This window comes from Hyperolius riggenbachi, chromosome 11 (genome assembly GCF_040937935.1).
Source record: "Hyperolius riggenbachi isolate aHypRig1 chromosome 11, aHypRig1.pri, whole genome shotgun sequence".
Classification (NCBI taxonomy): Eukaryota; Metazoa; Chordata; class Amphibia; order Anura; family Hyperoliidae; genus Hyperolius; species Hyperolius riggenbachi.
The window spans coordinates 92,325,379-92,339,583 of NC_090656.1; the positions used below are offsets into that span (position 1 = coordinate 92,325,379).

General features: G+C 48.7%; 1 protein-coding gene across 1 annotated transcript in view; it reads right to left on the reverse strand.

The window, feature by feature from the left end:
• Nucleotides 1-14,205, reverse strand: part of ELP4 (elongator acetyltransferase complex subunit 4) — a 477,499-nt gene that overhangs the window by 452,884 nt on the left and 10,410 nt on the right. The window lies entirely within an intron of this gene.

The window sequence follows — 14,205 nt, forward strand, 5'->3', positions numbered from 1 at the left end:
CTCCTGCAATAATTCCACAGTGCGTTTACTTCCTGCTTTCATGGAAGTAAACAAAGAGTTAACATGCTGTGTTTACATAGCTGCGTCTGCCGAATTTCTGTGCTGACACAGCAGAGAGATCAAATTACACTTGTGATTACTTGGATGAGGGGAATTAGACAGGCTCTTCTCTCTAAAAACACAGGGTGCATTTCTCACTGTTTTTCTTGCATCCTGTGCAAGAGTTCAGGTCCACTTTAAGGCTTTATAGGAACTGTGTTTTCAATTTTTATGGCACAGTAAGTTCCTTAGGATCAAAGCTAAGCCACCTGTGTTTTAGGAACAGAGGTGGCTTAGGATTTCCCCAGCTGTCCACCTATTACAAAGCAGCCCAATTAGCACAACTGGTGCAGGTGAATGCTACTCGTTTAACCCCTGCCGGGGTACACATAGAATCGGACCTTTTTACGCCCTTTACTATGAAAGGTGTGATGAAGGAACACAACATAGACCTGTTTGTGATCAGTGCCAAGTCCTCTGTATCTGCTCACTCATTTCTGTTGTGGAAGACTTGCCCTTTCAAATATTCCCTACAGTCAAAGCCATCCTTCATGACAGAAATTTTCCCCAATGCTAATTTTATCCCTGGATGAGACTATCACCTTTGCCAGGTGGTTCAGCAAACACCTACAAAAAAGTAGTAAATTTATCATCAGGCACCACAAATTATTTACAACGCCGTAGTTTATCCAGGAGTTCTGCCCTTCATTCTCAGAATACTTTAGAATCCATCAAGTATTTTAGCAACCTCAGCAACTTCTATAGAACAAGGTGTGAACACCGCTTCAGCCCACCTGTCTTCGCAACAGTGCACGACCAGGTCAGCAAGCCCAAGGAAATGTAGAAAAGAAGATCTGCACTTGTCTGCGATTCCAATTCTTTATTTCAGGACATATCCATTAACGCACACATAGATGAAAGCATCATATAGCTGACATGTTTCGAGCTACACTAGCTCTTAATCATAGCTATGATTAAGAGCTAGTGTAGCTCGAAACATGTCAGTTATATGATGCTTTCATCTATGTGTGCGTTAATGGATATGTCCTGAAATAAAGAATTTGAATCTCAGCAACTTCTACTGCAGGTTCAAGAACCAGGGGGCATAAGTGCAACTAGTATTGGCATCCGCCCATACCTCAGTCACTGATGACAATGCCTTAGACCTGAGCCCACCACCTCCAGCTATGAGTGAGGCTGATGTCCTACTCCATCTGTCAATGCTGAACGCCAGGAAAGCCTCTGGTCCTGATGGCATCATCAGCCTGCCTGAAAACCTGCTCACGGCAGCTTGCTCCCATCCTCACCAATATCTATGCCAGGTCCCTCCAGGAAGGTCAAATTCATGCATACTTCAAAAAGTCTACTATCATCCCTGTCCCCAAAAAGTAAGGAAACTCTGACCTCAACAACTACAAGCCTGTGGTCTTGTCCCACCTTAAGCTCTCTACTTCGCCCCTTCTGGATCCGTTCCAGTTCGCTTATAGAGCAAACAGATTTACAGATGATGCCATCAATAACTGCATAGAGCTCATGAATGACCACCTGGACAGGTTGAACTTGTATATCAGGATCCTTCTACTGGACTTCAGCTTGGCTTTTAACACTATCTGCCCCCACATGCTCCAAAACAACCTTGCAGCACTGAATGTCCATCCTTCAATATCATCCTGTGGATGACAGACTTCCTGACCAACAGGTCCCAAGTTGTTAAGCTGGGGGATGTCGCCTCTCAACCAAGCGTAACAAACATGGGGGCCCCCACAAGGCTGCATCCTGTCACCAGTCCTGTTCTCACTCTACACAACTGTAGATCCACCTCTGTCAAAGCCATCAAATTTGCCGACGACACCAGCATCATTGGCCTTGTAACAAACTATGATGAGTAGGACTATCGTCAGGAGTTTGAAAGGATATTCCAGTGGTGTAGGGAGAACAGGCTGGTCCTCAACATAGCCAAATCTGTTGAGTTGAAATTGGATTTCAGGAAGCATGCTCCCACACCACTAATCTAGACTGATGACACAGAGGTTGAAAGAGTGGCCAGTGTCCCCCTTCTGGGCACAACCATCTCCAAAGACCTGAGCTGGAAGGCAAATGCCGCCTCGACGCTATTTTTCCTCCGCCAACTGAAGAAGTTTGGCATGGCCCAGGAGCTGCTGGTGAACTTCTACACCTACAAAGCCACCACTAAGTCCATCCTCTGCTCACCCATCCTACTCTGGTACACTGGCTCCCCCACCAGACTCAGATACAAACTCGAGAGTCATTAGATCAGTAGAGAGAATCGTCAGAAGACCTCTCCCCTCACTCGAACTCCTCCACAACTCAAAACTATGCTCCAGAGCACTGAGTAGTGCCAGTGACCCCTCACACCCTGGTCACCGCTTCTTCAGTCAGCTCCCTTCAAGCCATAAGTTTCGGGCCATCTCCACCAGGACTTTGAGGCATAGAAACTTATCCCCCCCCCCTCTGCTGTCAACCTCTTGAACTCCCTTAAAGGGAACCTTAACTGGCGAGCAAAAAAAAATTCACTTACCTGGGGGCTTTCCCAAGCCTCCCGCAGCCGTCCGGTGCCCGCGCCGGTCCTTCGGTGCCCTCCGGTCTCCCTCCGCCGCTAAGTTTCGTTTTCGGACGACTGCCAGTCGTCCTCGGGCCACTTCCGCATTCCTCGTCGTAAACTGCAGTAAAGCGCGCCGCATGACGCGTTTGGCGTCATGCACATGACGCGTTCGGCGTCATGTGGACGCGCTTTACTGCAGTTTACGACGAGGAGTGCGGAAGAGGCCCGAGGACGACTGGCAGTCGTCCGAAAACGAAACTTAGCGGCGGAGGGAGACCGGAGGGCACCGAAGGACCGGCGCGGGCACCGGACGGCTGCGGGAGGCTTGGGAAAGCCCCCAGGTAAGTGAATTTTTTTTTGCTCGCCAGTTAAGGTTCCCTTTAAGGCCATCCCTCCCCCAGTGCACACCCACACCACTTCTTACCTCCCTTCCCCACCAGCTGTCGGACCTTTGAAAAAGCTGCTTAACACCGTGGGTGGAACTGTACCCGTGGTCTCCTTTGGTACTCCTGTTTATTTAATTATGAATTTGTACTCCTGTTTTTGTGTGTGAACCCCCTCAAAAAATTAATCCTGCTTTAATGCGTAATTGGGAACTGGATGCAGGCTAGTATGTATTACTCTACCCACAAATTATTCATTAAGTTACTCCACCGTACATAATCACATCTTATAGGCTATCCAAAATCGATAACACAAAGCTTCCATGTTCTACAGAGGCTGTGGCAGGAGAGGCACTTTATAGCATACTTGGTGGGCATGTCCTAAGGCCCGGGCCTACTGGCACAGTATATGGACCAAAATCTATTTGGTCCCATCATTCAGCTTCCTACTTGACCCCTTTGGGGTTGATTTATTAAGCTATGCTACAGCAGCGCAGCTTAAAGAGAATCTGTATTGTTAAAATCACACAAAAGTAAACATACCAGTGCGTTAGGGGACATCTCCTATTGCCCTCTGTCACAATTTCGCCGCTCCTCGCTGCATTATAAGTGGATAAAACAGTTTTTAAAAGTTTGTTTATAAACAAACAAAATGGCCACCAAAACAGGAAGTAGGTTGATGTACAGTATGTCCACACATAGAAAATACATCCAGACACAAGCAGGCTGTATACAGCTTTCCTTTTGAATCTCAAGAGATCATTTGTGTGTTTCTTTCCCCCTACAGTTCTCATGCACTGAAGTTTCAGGCTGCTTGTTTTTTCCTGCACACAGCTTTGCCCTTGTCTGTAATTCTTCAGTATGTAAAAGCCCAGCCAGCTCAGAGGACGATTTATCCAGCTTGTAAAAGATAAGAGAGAAGCTGCTCTAATTTAAATAATACACAGGCAGTGTGCATAGAGGGGCCTGGAAGGGGGAATTCATAGCAGAACCACAACACTGAAGAACTTGGCAGCCTTCCAGACACAGGCTGACAAGTCTGACAAGGGAAAGATACATTGATTTATTACAGAGACTGTGATAGCAGAAAGTGCTGCAGTAAGCCAGAACACATTAGAATAGCTTTTGGAACTTGTAGGATGATAAAAAAACAGGATGCAATTTTTGTTACGGAGTCTCTTTAATGTCAACAGCGCTTGATAATAATTCTCAGTGCATGCTATGTAATCACAGCATGCCCCGCTAAATTACACTCTCCTCTGATAGTTTAACGAGCGATTCGTTAAACTTAACAAGCGCTCCACTGAACAGGCAGCCTAATGGGCCAATCAAAGTGCAGGAACATCATTCTTTGAAGCCACTGGGACTCCTGAAGCTCCGGCCGGGTTCAGTGGAGCGCTCGTTAAGTTTAATGAAGCGCTCAAACTATCTAGAGTTGGTAGCCACGCTGCTCATGGGGCTGGAGGAAGCCCTAAGTATAAATACGGGCCAGTGTACCATCTCTGGTACACTTTAAAGGAAACCAGAGATGATTCATTATAAAAGATTTATACATACCACCCCCCTGGCACTGATCACTCCCACTCCGTCTTCCTCCACCTTCTCGGTGTCCCGGTAGAAGCCGTGTAAGATTAGCCAGTCGGGATGCACTGCGCATGCACAGCCCGACCGCGTGCGCGAGCCCCGCTGCGCTCCTGTGGACTGAGCAAGCTCAGAACTACTGCAGAACGCTCCCAGCCGTGGGAGCGAGACAGGGGGTGCACGAGCCGACATACAGGGCTTCAACCGGTACACTGAGGATGAGGAAGACTGCATGGGAGCAATCCGTGCAGATGGTGCTGGAGGAAGCCCCAGGGATAATCTTTTATAATTAATCATCTCTGGTACACTTTAAGGTGCTCATACATGAGACGATGTATGGGCAGGTCGACCAAGAGACAGATCTCTCTGTGATCGAATCTGATCGCATAGAGATCTGTTGCCTGCCCATACACCAGCAGACCTTGTGACGCTACATCCCTGGCCACTGTCCCCCCTAGTGTACATGATGTACCTCTGCTTTAATACTTTACTTCTCCCTCGCTGTGTCTGGACTTCTATTTTAAGTTTGCAGCCCACCTGGTTGCACTGCACCAGCAGCCACATGGGACGCAAACCCAGAAGAGGAATCCGGGCACAGCGGCAGCTGGTGCAGAGGTTAATGGGGGGGGGGGGGTATATGTACACTTGGGAGGACAGCGTCCGGGGGTTTCCATTGCATGCTTATCGAGCATGTCAGCCCGACATCTTGCAGCATGTCCAAATAATACATGCGACCAATTTTTGGCCTGAAATTGGTTGCATCGTCGCTCGGGCATGCTTTTGCATTCGATGCGATAATAATCATCGAATCGGATGGTTGATCGGCTGCCAAATTGCCTGATGTATGGCCACCTTTAGTCTTCATTTCATAATCTAGGAGCAAATCTCTTGGAAGAAAAGGATAGTAAAGGGAGATTGGCAATGGCTCCTAGGGGACACAGTGGACACGTGGGTCTCGTCTAGCGTGTCTAACTTTCTGGCACCAGAACGGATATGTTGCAAATGTGAGGAAAGCAAATTGACTGCAACATTAGTAAATGACGGAGAAATAAATAACCTATTCATGCAAATATATGTTAAGTATCTTCCGCACGCTTTACTGGATGGGCTAGGCAAATTTATGTAATGTTTAGACTTATGTGAAGCGCGGAATTGCCCTTGAGAACAGCGCAGTAACCACGTTTTCTTATGTGTTGTATTACACTACCTTATTTAATGCTCTAATGATGCAGATGGTGCTGGAGAGACTCAAGTAGATCAGATGTGCAGTGTGACAATATTCCTGCAGGGCTGCCAGGCACAGGACTGAAGAGGGTCCCATAAACATAAGCTGCAAGCAAGTCAGGCTCAAAGCCCATGTTCAGGAACTCTGCGTAAGAAACAGCCACTGGTGTGCACTGGTATGGCATACAGAATGAAGTATATAACCGGGAGAGGATGTTACAGATGCCTGCCTGCAGTGGTGCAGAGTCTAAAGGTGGCCACACACAGTACTATTTTTTTATTTTGATTCAATTCGACCAATCCGATTTTTTTGTTTTTTAACACACAAGTGTGCTTGAGATTGCTGCAACTTAGGGGAAAAAAATTGTAAATACCGAAAAAGTTGGTTGGATAGAAAACCCTTCCGGCATGGCAACCTTTCACTCGATCAACTTCTGATCATTTTGCATCTTCACAGAACTACATTTTCCATCTCTGTACATCCATCAATATCTCATGTAACCATCATTTGCTGTTAAGCATTACAGTTACCACTGAACACCACATTGCTACATACAACTGCATTTACCACACTTTAATTTTGCTACTAAACACTCAATGACCGTATTATACAGATTACTACCATATCTTACCATAGGCACTCCGGACTATTAGACACACCTAGGTTTAGAGGAAAAAAAAACGGGGAAATTTTTTTACAAAACCTGGTGCGTCTATGGTGCAGGGGTGTCTTGTAGATTTTCTCCCCTAATTATTGTGTCCCCCCCTTGTACCTCTTGTGCCCCCCCCCCCGTGTCCTCCTCTGTCCCCTTGTGTCTGCCTCTATCCTCCTTGTGTCCTCTTCTGTTTCCCTAGTGTCGTCCTCTGTGCCCCTTTTTGTCCACGTGTCCAGGTTTGTCTAAGTGTTCTCCTTTATGTCGCCCGGTGTCCTCGTTTGCCCGTGTCAACCTTTGTCCCCTTGTGCCCTCCTTTTGTCCCCATGTCTTAGTTTGTTCCCATTTCCTTATTTGTCCCGTTTCCTCCTTTTTTGTTCCCGTGTCATTGTTTTTGTCCCCGTGTCCTCCACTCCCCCCGTGCAGAGTTAATAGCAGCGGAAGCCAATTGGGACGCTCACCTAATCCGAGGGCGTCCGCAGCGGCCAGACACCTCTCCCTCACTGTTCCCCTAGTGCTGGTCACGTGTAATTATGCGATCAGCAGAAGCTGGCACTAGGGAAACAATGAGGAAGAGGGGAAGCCGCTGATCATTGTGGGCACACTCGAGGACAAAGGAGGACACAGTACAGGTAGTCCTCGACATTGCATCGCGTCAGCGGTTCATATAGGCAGAAGTTCATAAGTTGGGGACTCCCTGTATTAGGAATATATAATGTAGTGACTTTTTTTTCCCCACTTTTGGGAGAAAAAAGGTGTGTCTTATGTCTTATTTATTTTAGTGCACTTGAGAAAGGGCTTGTAGCCCGAAACGTTGTGCTTTTTTGTCTGCTGTATAACCGCATACATTATTACAATAAATTCTGAAGATTATTCGTGCAAGGGTTGAGTCCGGAATCGATTGATTGTGTATGGACTGGATTATGATTGGAGGCTTGATGGACCTCCTACGATGATCTGTGACTCCCCGAGATTAACAGAGTGATTCCTGAGGTCTGTGGACAACCCCCGTTGTGTTTGTTGACTCATAGTGTGTCTCTCATAGTGTGGGGTGCTCTCATAGCGTCTCTCATAGTGTGGGGTGCTCTCATAGTGTGTCTCTCATAGCGTGGGGTGCTCTTATAGTGTGTCTCATAGCGTGGGGTGCTCTCATAGCATGTCTCTCATAGCATGGGGTGCTCTCATAGCATGTCTCTAATGGCATGGGGGGCTCTCATAGCATGTCTCTCATAGCATGGGGTGCCCTCATAGCATGTCTCTCATAGCGTGGGGTGCTCTCATAGTGTGTCTCTCATAGCGTGGGGGCTCTCATAGCATGTCTCTTATAGCGTGGGGTGCTATCATAGCGTGTCTCTCATAGCATGGGGTGCTCTCATAGCATGTCTCTCAAAGCATGGGGTGCTCTCATTGCATGTCTCTTATAGCATGGGGTGCTCTCATAGCAGGTCTCTCATAGCATGGGGTGCTCTCATCGTGTGTCTCTCATAGCATGGGGTGCTCTCATCGCGTGTCTCTCATAGCGTGGGGAGCTCTCATAGCGTGGGGAGCTCTCATAGCGAGTCTCTTACAGTGTGGAGTGCTCTCATAGCGCGTCTCTCATAGCATGGGGTGCTCTCAGTGGGTCTCATAGCATGGGGTGCTCTCATCGCGTCTCTCATAGCGTCTCTCATAGCATGGCGTGCGCTTATCGCGTGACTCTCATAGCATGGGGTGCTGTCATAGCATGTCTCTCATAGCATGGGGTGCTCTCATAAGCATGGGGTGCACTCATAGTGTGTCCCTCATAGCATGGGGTGCTCTCATAGCGTGGGGTGCTCTCATAGCATCTCTCATAGCGTGTCTCTCATAGCATGGGGTGCTCTCATAGCATAGGGTGCTCTCATAGCGTGTCTCTCATAGCATGTCTCTCATAGCATGGGGTGCTCTCATAGCATGTCTCTCATAGCATGGGGTGCTCTCATAGCGTGTCTCTCATAGCATGTCTCTCATAGCATGGGGTGCTCTCATAGCAGGTCTCTCATAGCATGGGGTGCTCTCATAGCGTGTCTCTTATAGCATTGGGTGCTCTCATAGCATGTGGTGCTCTCATAGCATGTCTCCCAGAGCATGGGGTGCTCTCATAGCGCGTCTCTCATAGCATGGGGTGCTCTCATAGTGGGTCTCATAGCATGGGGTGCTCTCATCGCGTCTCTCATAGCGTCTCTCATAGCATGGCGTGCGCTTATCGCGTGTCTCTCATAGTGGGTCTCTCATAGCATGGGGTGCTGTCATAGCATGTCTCTCATAGCATGGGGTGCTGTCATAGCATGTCTCTCATAGCATGGGGTGCTGTCATAGCATGTCTCTCATAGCATGGGGTGCTCTCATAGCGTCTCTTATAGCATGGGGTGCTGTCATAGCATGTCTCTCATAGCATGGGGTGCTGTCATAGCATGTCTCTCATAGCATGGGGTGCTCTCATAAGCATGGGGTGCACTCATAGTGTGTCCCTCATAGCATGGGGTGCTCTCATAGCGTGGGGTGCTCTCATAGCATCTCTCATAGCGTGTCTCTCATAGCATGGGGTGCTCTCATAGCGTGTCTCTCATAGCATGGGGTGCTCTCATAGCGTGTCTCTCATAGCATAGGGTGCTCTCATAGCGTGTCTCTCATAGCATGTCTCTCATAGCATGTCTCTCATAGCATGGGGTGCTCTCATAGCGTGTCTCTCATAGCATGTCTCTCATAGCATGGGGTGCTCTCATAGCAGGTCTCTCATAGCATGGGGTGCTCTCATAGCGTGTCTCTTATAGCATTGGGTGCTCTCATAGCATGTGGTGCTCTCATAGCATGTGGTGCTCTCATAGCATGTGGTGCTCTCATAGCATGTCTCCCAGAGCATGAGGTGCTCTCATAGCATGTCTCTCATAGCATGGAGTGCTCCCATAAGCATGGGGTGCACTCATAGTGTCCCTCATAGCATGGGGTGCTCTCATAGCATCTCTCATAGCGTGTCTCTCATAGCATGTCTCTCATAGCATGGGGTGCTCTCATAGCGTGTTTCTCATAGCATGGGGTGCTCTCATAGCATGTGGTGCTCTCATAGCATGTCTCTCATAGCATGGGGTGCTCTCATAGCATGTCTCTCATAGCATCGGGTGCTCTCATAGCATGTCTCTCATAGCATGGGGTGCTCTCATAGCATGGGGCGCTCTCATAGCGTGTCTCATAGCATGAGGTGCTCTCATACCATGTCTCTCATAGCATGGGGTGCTCTCATAAGGGGTCTCTCATAGTATGGGGTGCTCTCATAGCGTGTCTCTTATAGCAAGGGGTGCTCTCGTAGCAAGTCTCTCAGAGCATGGGGTGCTCTCATAGCAGGTTTCTCATAGCAGGTCTCTCATAGCATGGGGTGCTCTCATAGCGTGTCTCTCATAGCATGGGGTGCTCTCATAGTGTGTCTCTTATAGCATGGGGTGCTCTCATAGTGTGCTCTCATAGCATCTCTCATAGCGTGTCTCTCATAGCGTGTCTCTCATAGCATGGGGTGCTCTCATAGCGTGTCTCTCATAGCATAGGGTGCTCTCATAGCGTGTCTCTTATAGCATGGGGTGCTCTCATAGCGTGTTTCTCATAGCATGGGGTGCTCTCATAGCGTGTCTCTCATAGCATGTGGTGCTCTCATAGCATGTCTCTCATAGCATGGGGTGCTCTCATAGCGTGTCTCTCATAGCATGAGGTGCTCTCATAGCATGTCTCTCATAGCATGAGGTGCTCTCATAGCGTGTCTCTCATAGCATGGGGTGCTCTCATAAGGGGTCTCTCATAGTATGGAGTGCTCTCATAGCGTGTCTCTTATAGCAAGGGGTGCTCTCATAGCGTGTCTCATAGCATGGGGTGCTCTCGTAGCTAGTCTCTCAGAGCATGGGGTGCTCTCATAGCAGGTTTCTCATAGCATGGGGTGCTCTCATAGCATGTCTCTTATAGCATGGGGTGCTCTCATAGTGTGTCTCTTATAGCATGGGGTGCTCTCATAGCGTGTCTCTTATAGCATGGGGTGCTCTCATAGCGTGTCTCTTATAGCATGGGGTGCTCTCATAGCGTGTCTCTTATAGCAAGGGGTGCTCTCATAGCGTGTCTCTTATAGCATGGGGTGCTCTCATAGCGTGTCTCTTATAGCATGGGGTGCTCTCATAGCGTGTCTCTTATAGCATGGGGTGCTCTCGTAGCATGTCTCTCAGAGCGTGGGGTACTCTCATAGCATGTCTCTCAAAGCATGTGGTGCTCTCATAGCATATCTCTCATAGCGTGGGGTGCTCTCATAGCATGTCTCTCATAGCATGGGGTGCTCTCATAGCGTGTCCCTCATAGCGTGGGGTCCTCTCATAGCATGTCTCTAATAGCATGGGGTGCTCTCATAGCGTGTCTCTCATAGCATTAGGTGCTCTCATTGTGTGGGGTGCTCTCATAGCATCTCTCATAGCATGGGGTGCTCTCATAGCATGTCTCATAACATGGGGTGCTCTCATAGCATGTCTCATAACATGGGGTGCTCTCATAGCATGTCTCCCAGAGCATGGGGTGCTCTCATAGCATGTCTCCCAGAGCATGGGGTGCTCTCATAGCATGTCTCTCATAGCGTGGGGTGCTCTCATAGCGTGTCTCTCATAGCATGGGGTGCTCTCATAGCAGGTCTCTCATAGCATGTCTCTCATAGCGTGGGGTGCTCTCATAGCGTGTCTCTCATAGCATGGGATGCTCTCATAGCGTGTCTCTCATAGCATGGAGTGCTCTCATAGCATGGGGTGCTCTCATAGCATGTCTCTCATAGGGCTTGAATTCACAAAACAGTGCTAAGTGTTAGTACGCTTGTGAAAAGCCCTGTATCACTCCAAAAACCACAGATTGTGCGGTTTGCGGTGTGCCGAAAAGATTGCGCGTGTAAAGTGACCCCCGGTGCCCAAAAAAAGTTGCACCCAATGCGACCATAACGGCGCATAAGGTGCGACGATAACGTGACGATTATCGTCACACCCCATGCGCCGTTATGGTCACACTAGGTGCGACGTTTCCTGGGCACTGGGGGTCACTTTTGACGCGAAGGGTGAGACGTTAACCTTGTACCGCGCAATATTTTCGGCGCACTGCAAACCGCGCAAACTCTGGACTTGCTAACTGGTTAGCACACTAGTTAGCACGTCAAATCTCTTTAGGCGTGCTAACTAGGTTTGCACCAGTTAGTGAATCAAGCCCATAGTGTGGGGTGCTGTAGCGTGTCTCTAATAGCGTGGGGTGCTCTCATAGCGTGTCTCTCATAGCGTGGGGGTGCTCTCATAGCATGTCTCTAATAGCATGGGGGGCTCTCATAGCATGTCTCATATAATGGGGTGCTCTCATAGCGTGTCTCTCATAGCGTGGGGTGCTCTCATAGCATGGGGTGCTCTCATAGCGTGTCTCTCATAGCATGGGGTGCTCTCATAGCATGCCTCTCATAGCATGGGGTGCTCTCATAGCGTTTCTCTTATAGCATGGGGTGCTCTTATAGCGTGTTTCTCATAGCATGGGGTGCTCTCATAGCAAGTACCTCAGTGTGGGGTGCTCTCATAGCATGCATCACATAGTGTGGGGTGCTCTCATAGCATATTTCTCATAGTATGGGGTGCTGTCATAGCGTGTCTCTCATAGCAAGTACCTCAGTGTGGGGTGCTCTCATAGCATGCATCACATAGTGTGGGGTGCTCTCATAGCATATTTCTCATAGTATGGGGTGCTGTCATAGCGTGTCTCTCATAGCATGGGGTGCTCTCATAGCGTGTCTCATAGTGTGGGGTGCTCTCATAGCGTCTCTTATAGCATGGGGTGCTCTCATAGTATGTCTCTCATAGCATGGGGTGCTCTCATAGCATGTCTCTCATAGCATGGGGTGCTCTCATAGCATGGGGTGCTCTCATAGCGTGTCCCTCATAGCGTGGGGTGCTCTCATAGCATGGGGTGCTCTCATAGCATGTCTCTCACAGCATGGGGTGCTCTCATAGCGTGTCTCTTATAGCATGTCTCTCATAGCATGGGGTGCTCTCATAGCATTGGGTGCTCTCATAGCGTGATGTGCTCTCATAGCGTGGGGTGCTCTCATAGCGTGGGGTGCTCTCATAGCATGGGGTGCTCTCATAGCGTGTCCCTCATAGCGTGGGGTGCTCTCATAGCGTGGGGTGCTCTCATAGCGTGTCCCTCATAGCATGGGGTGCTCTCATAGCGTGTCCCTCATAGCATGGGGTGCTCTCATAGCGTAGGGGTGCTCTCATAGCATGCCTCTCATAGCATGGGGTGCTCTCATAGCGTGTCCCTCATAGCGTGGGGTGCTCTCATAGCGTGTCCCTCATAGCGTGGGGTGCTCTCATAGCGTGTCTCTCAGTGTGGGGTACTCTCATAGCATGTCTCTCATAGTGTGGGGTGCTCTCATAGCATGTCTCTCATAGTGTGGGGTGCTCTCATAGCATGTCTCTCATAGTGTGGGGTGCTCTCATAGCATGTCTCATAGTGTGGGGTGCACTCATAGCGTGTCTCTCATAGCATGGGGTGCGCTCATACCGTGGAGTACTCTCATAGCATGTCTCATAGCGGGTCTCTCATAGCATGGGGTGCTCTCATAGCGTGTCTCTCATAGCATGGGGTGCTCTCATAGCATGTCTCATAGCGAGTCTCTCATAGCATGGGGTGCTCTCATAGCGTCTCTCTCATAGTGTGGGGTGCTCTCATAGCAGGTCTCTCATATCATGGGGTGCTCTCATAGCGTCTCTCTCATAGTGTGGGGTGCTCTCATAGCATGTCTCTCATAGCGGGTCTCTCTTAGCGGGTCTCTCATAGCATGTCTCTCATAGCATGTCTCTCATAGCATGTCTCTCATAGCATGTCTCTCATAGCATGTCTCTCATAGCATGTCTCTCATAGCATGTCTCTCATAGCATGTCTCTCATAGCATGTCTCTCATAGCATGTCTCTCATAGCATGTCTCTCATAGCATGTCTCTCATAGCGTGGAGTACTCTCATAGCATGTCTCATAGTGTGGGGTGCTCTCATAGCATGTCTCTCATAGCGTGTCTCTCATAGCGTGGGGTGCTCTCATAGCGTGTCTCTCATAGTGTGGGGTGCTCTCATAGCGCGTCTCCCATAGTGTGAGGCGCTCTCATAGCATCTCTCAGAGAGAGGGGTGCTCTCTTCTCTGTTAGCGTGGGGAGTAGGAAGTGTATAGGCCATGCAGTAAGTGTGAACAACGAGAATCCCAGTGACATATCACGGATTGGAGGCTGGGGGGCACTATGCATATGACACTATCACACATCTGCTGTAGAGTCATAAGAAGAAGAATGTGTGTGGTGTGGTGATCCCTCTAGATTGTAAGCCTTTGGCAGGGTCCTCTCTCCTTGTCTATTATACTTGACTGTGTGCACTTTACCCAGATTTATGGAACTTGTACTTCTACCACTACCACTCCAGTGTATGATCTGGCATTGTATTACAATCTCTGCATTGTGTTGAGTATCTTATAGCTTATGATCTGTATTGTTGTATCTATTGTCTATTCCTTGTATTGTGCTGTCACCCGTTATCATTGCCTGTAATCCTATTTATTGTACAGCGCTGTATAATATGTTGGCGCTATATAAATCAAATAAATAAATACATAATCCCATGGCAAGTTCCCCATCCAAGCAATCACCGCACTGGCATAGTGTAAAACCGGTGTAAATGTTTTAATCAGTTTCCACAGAAACTGGATCAAAC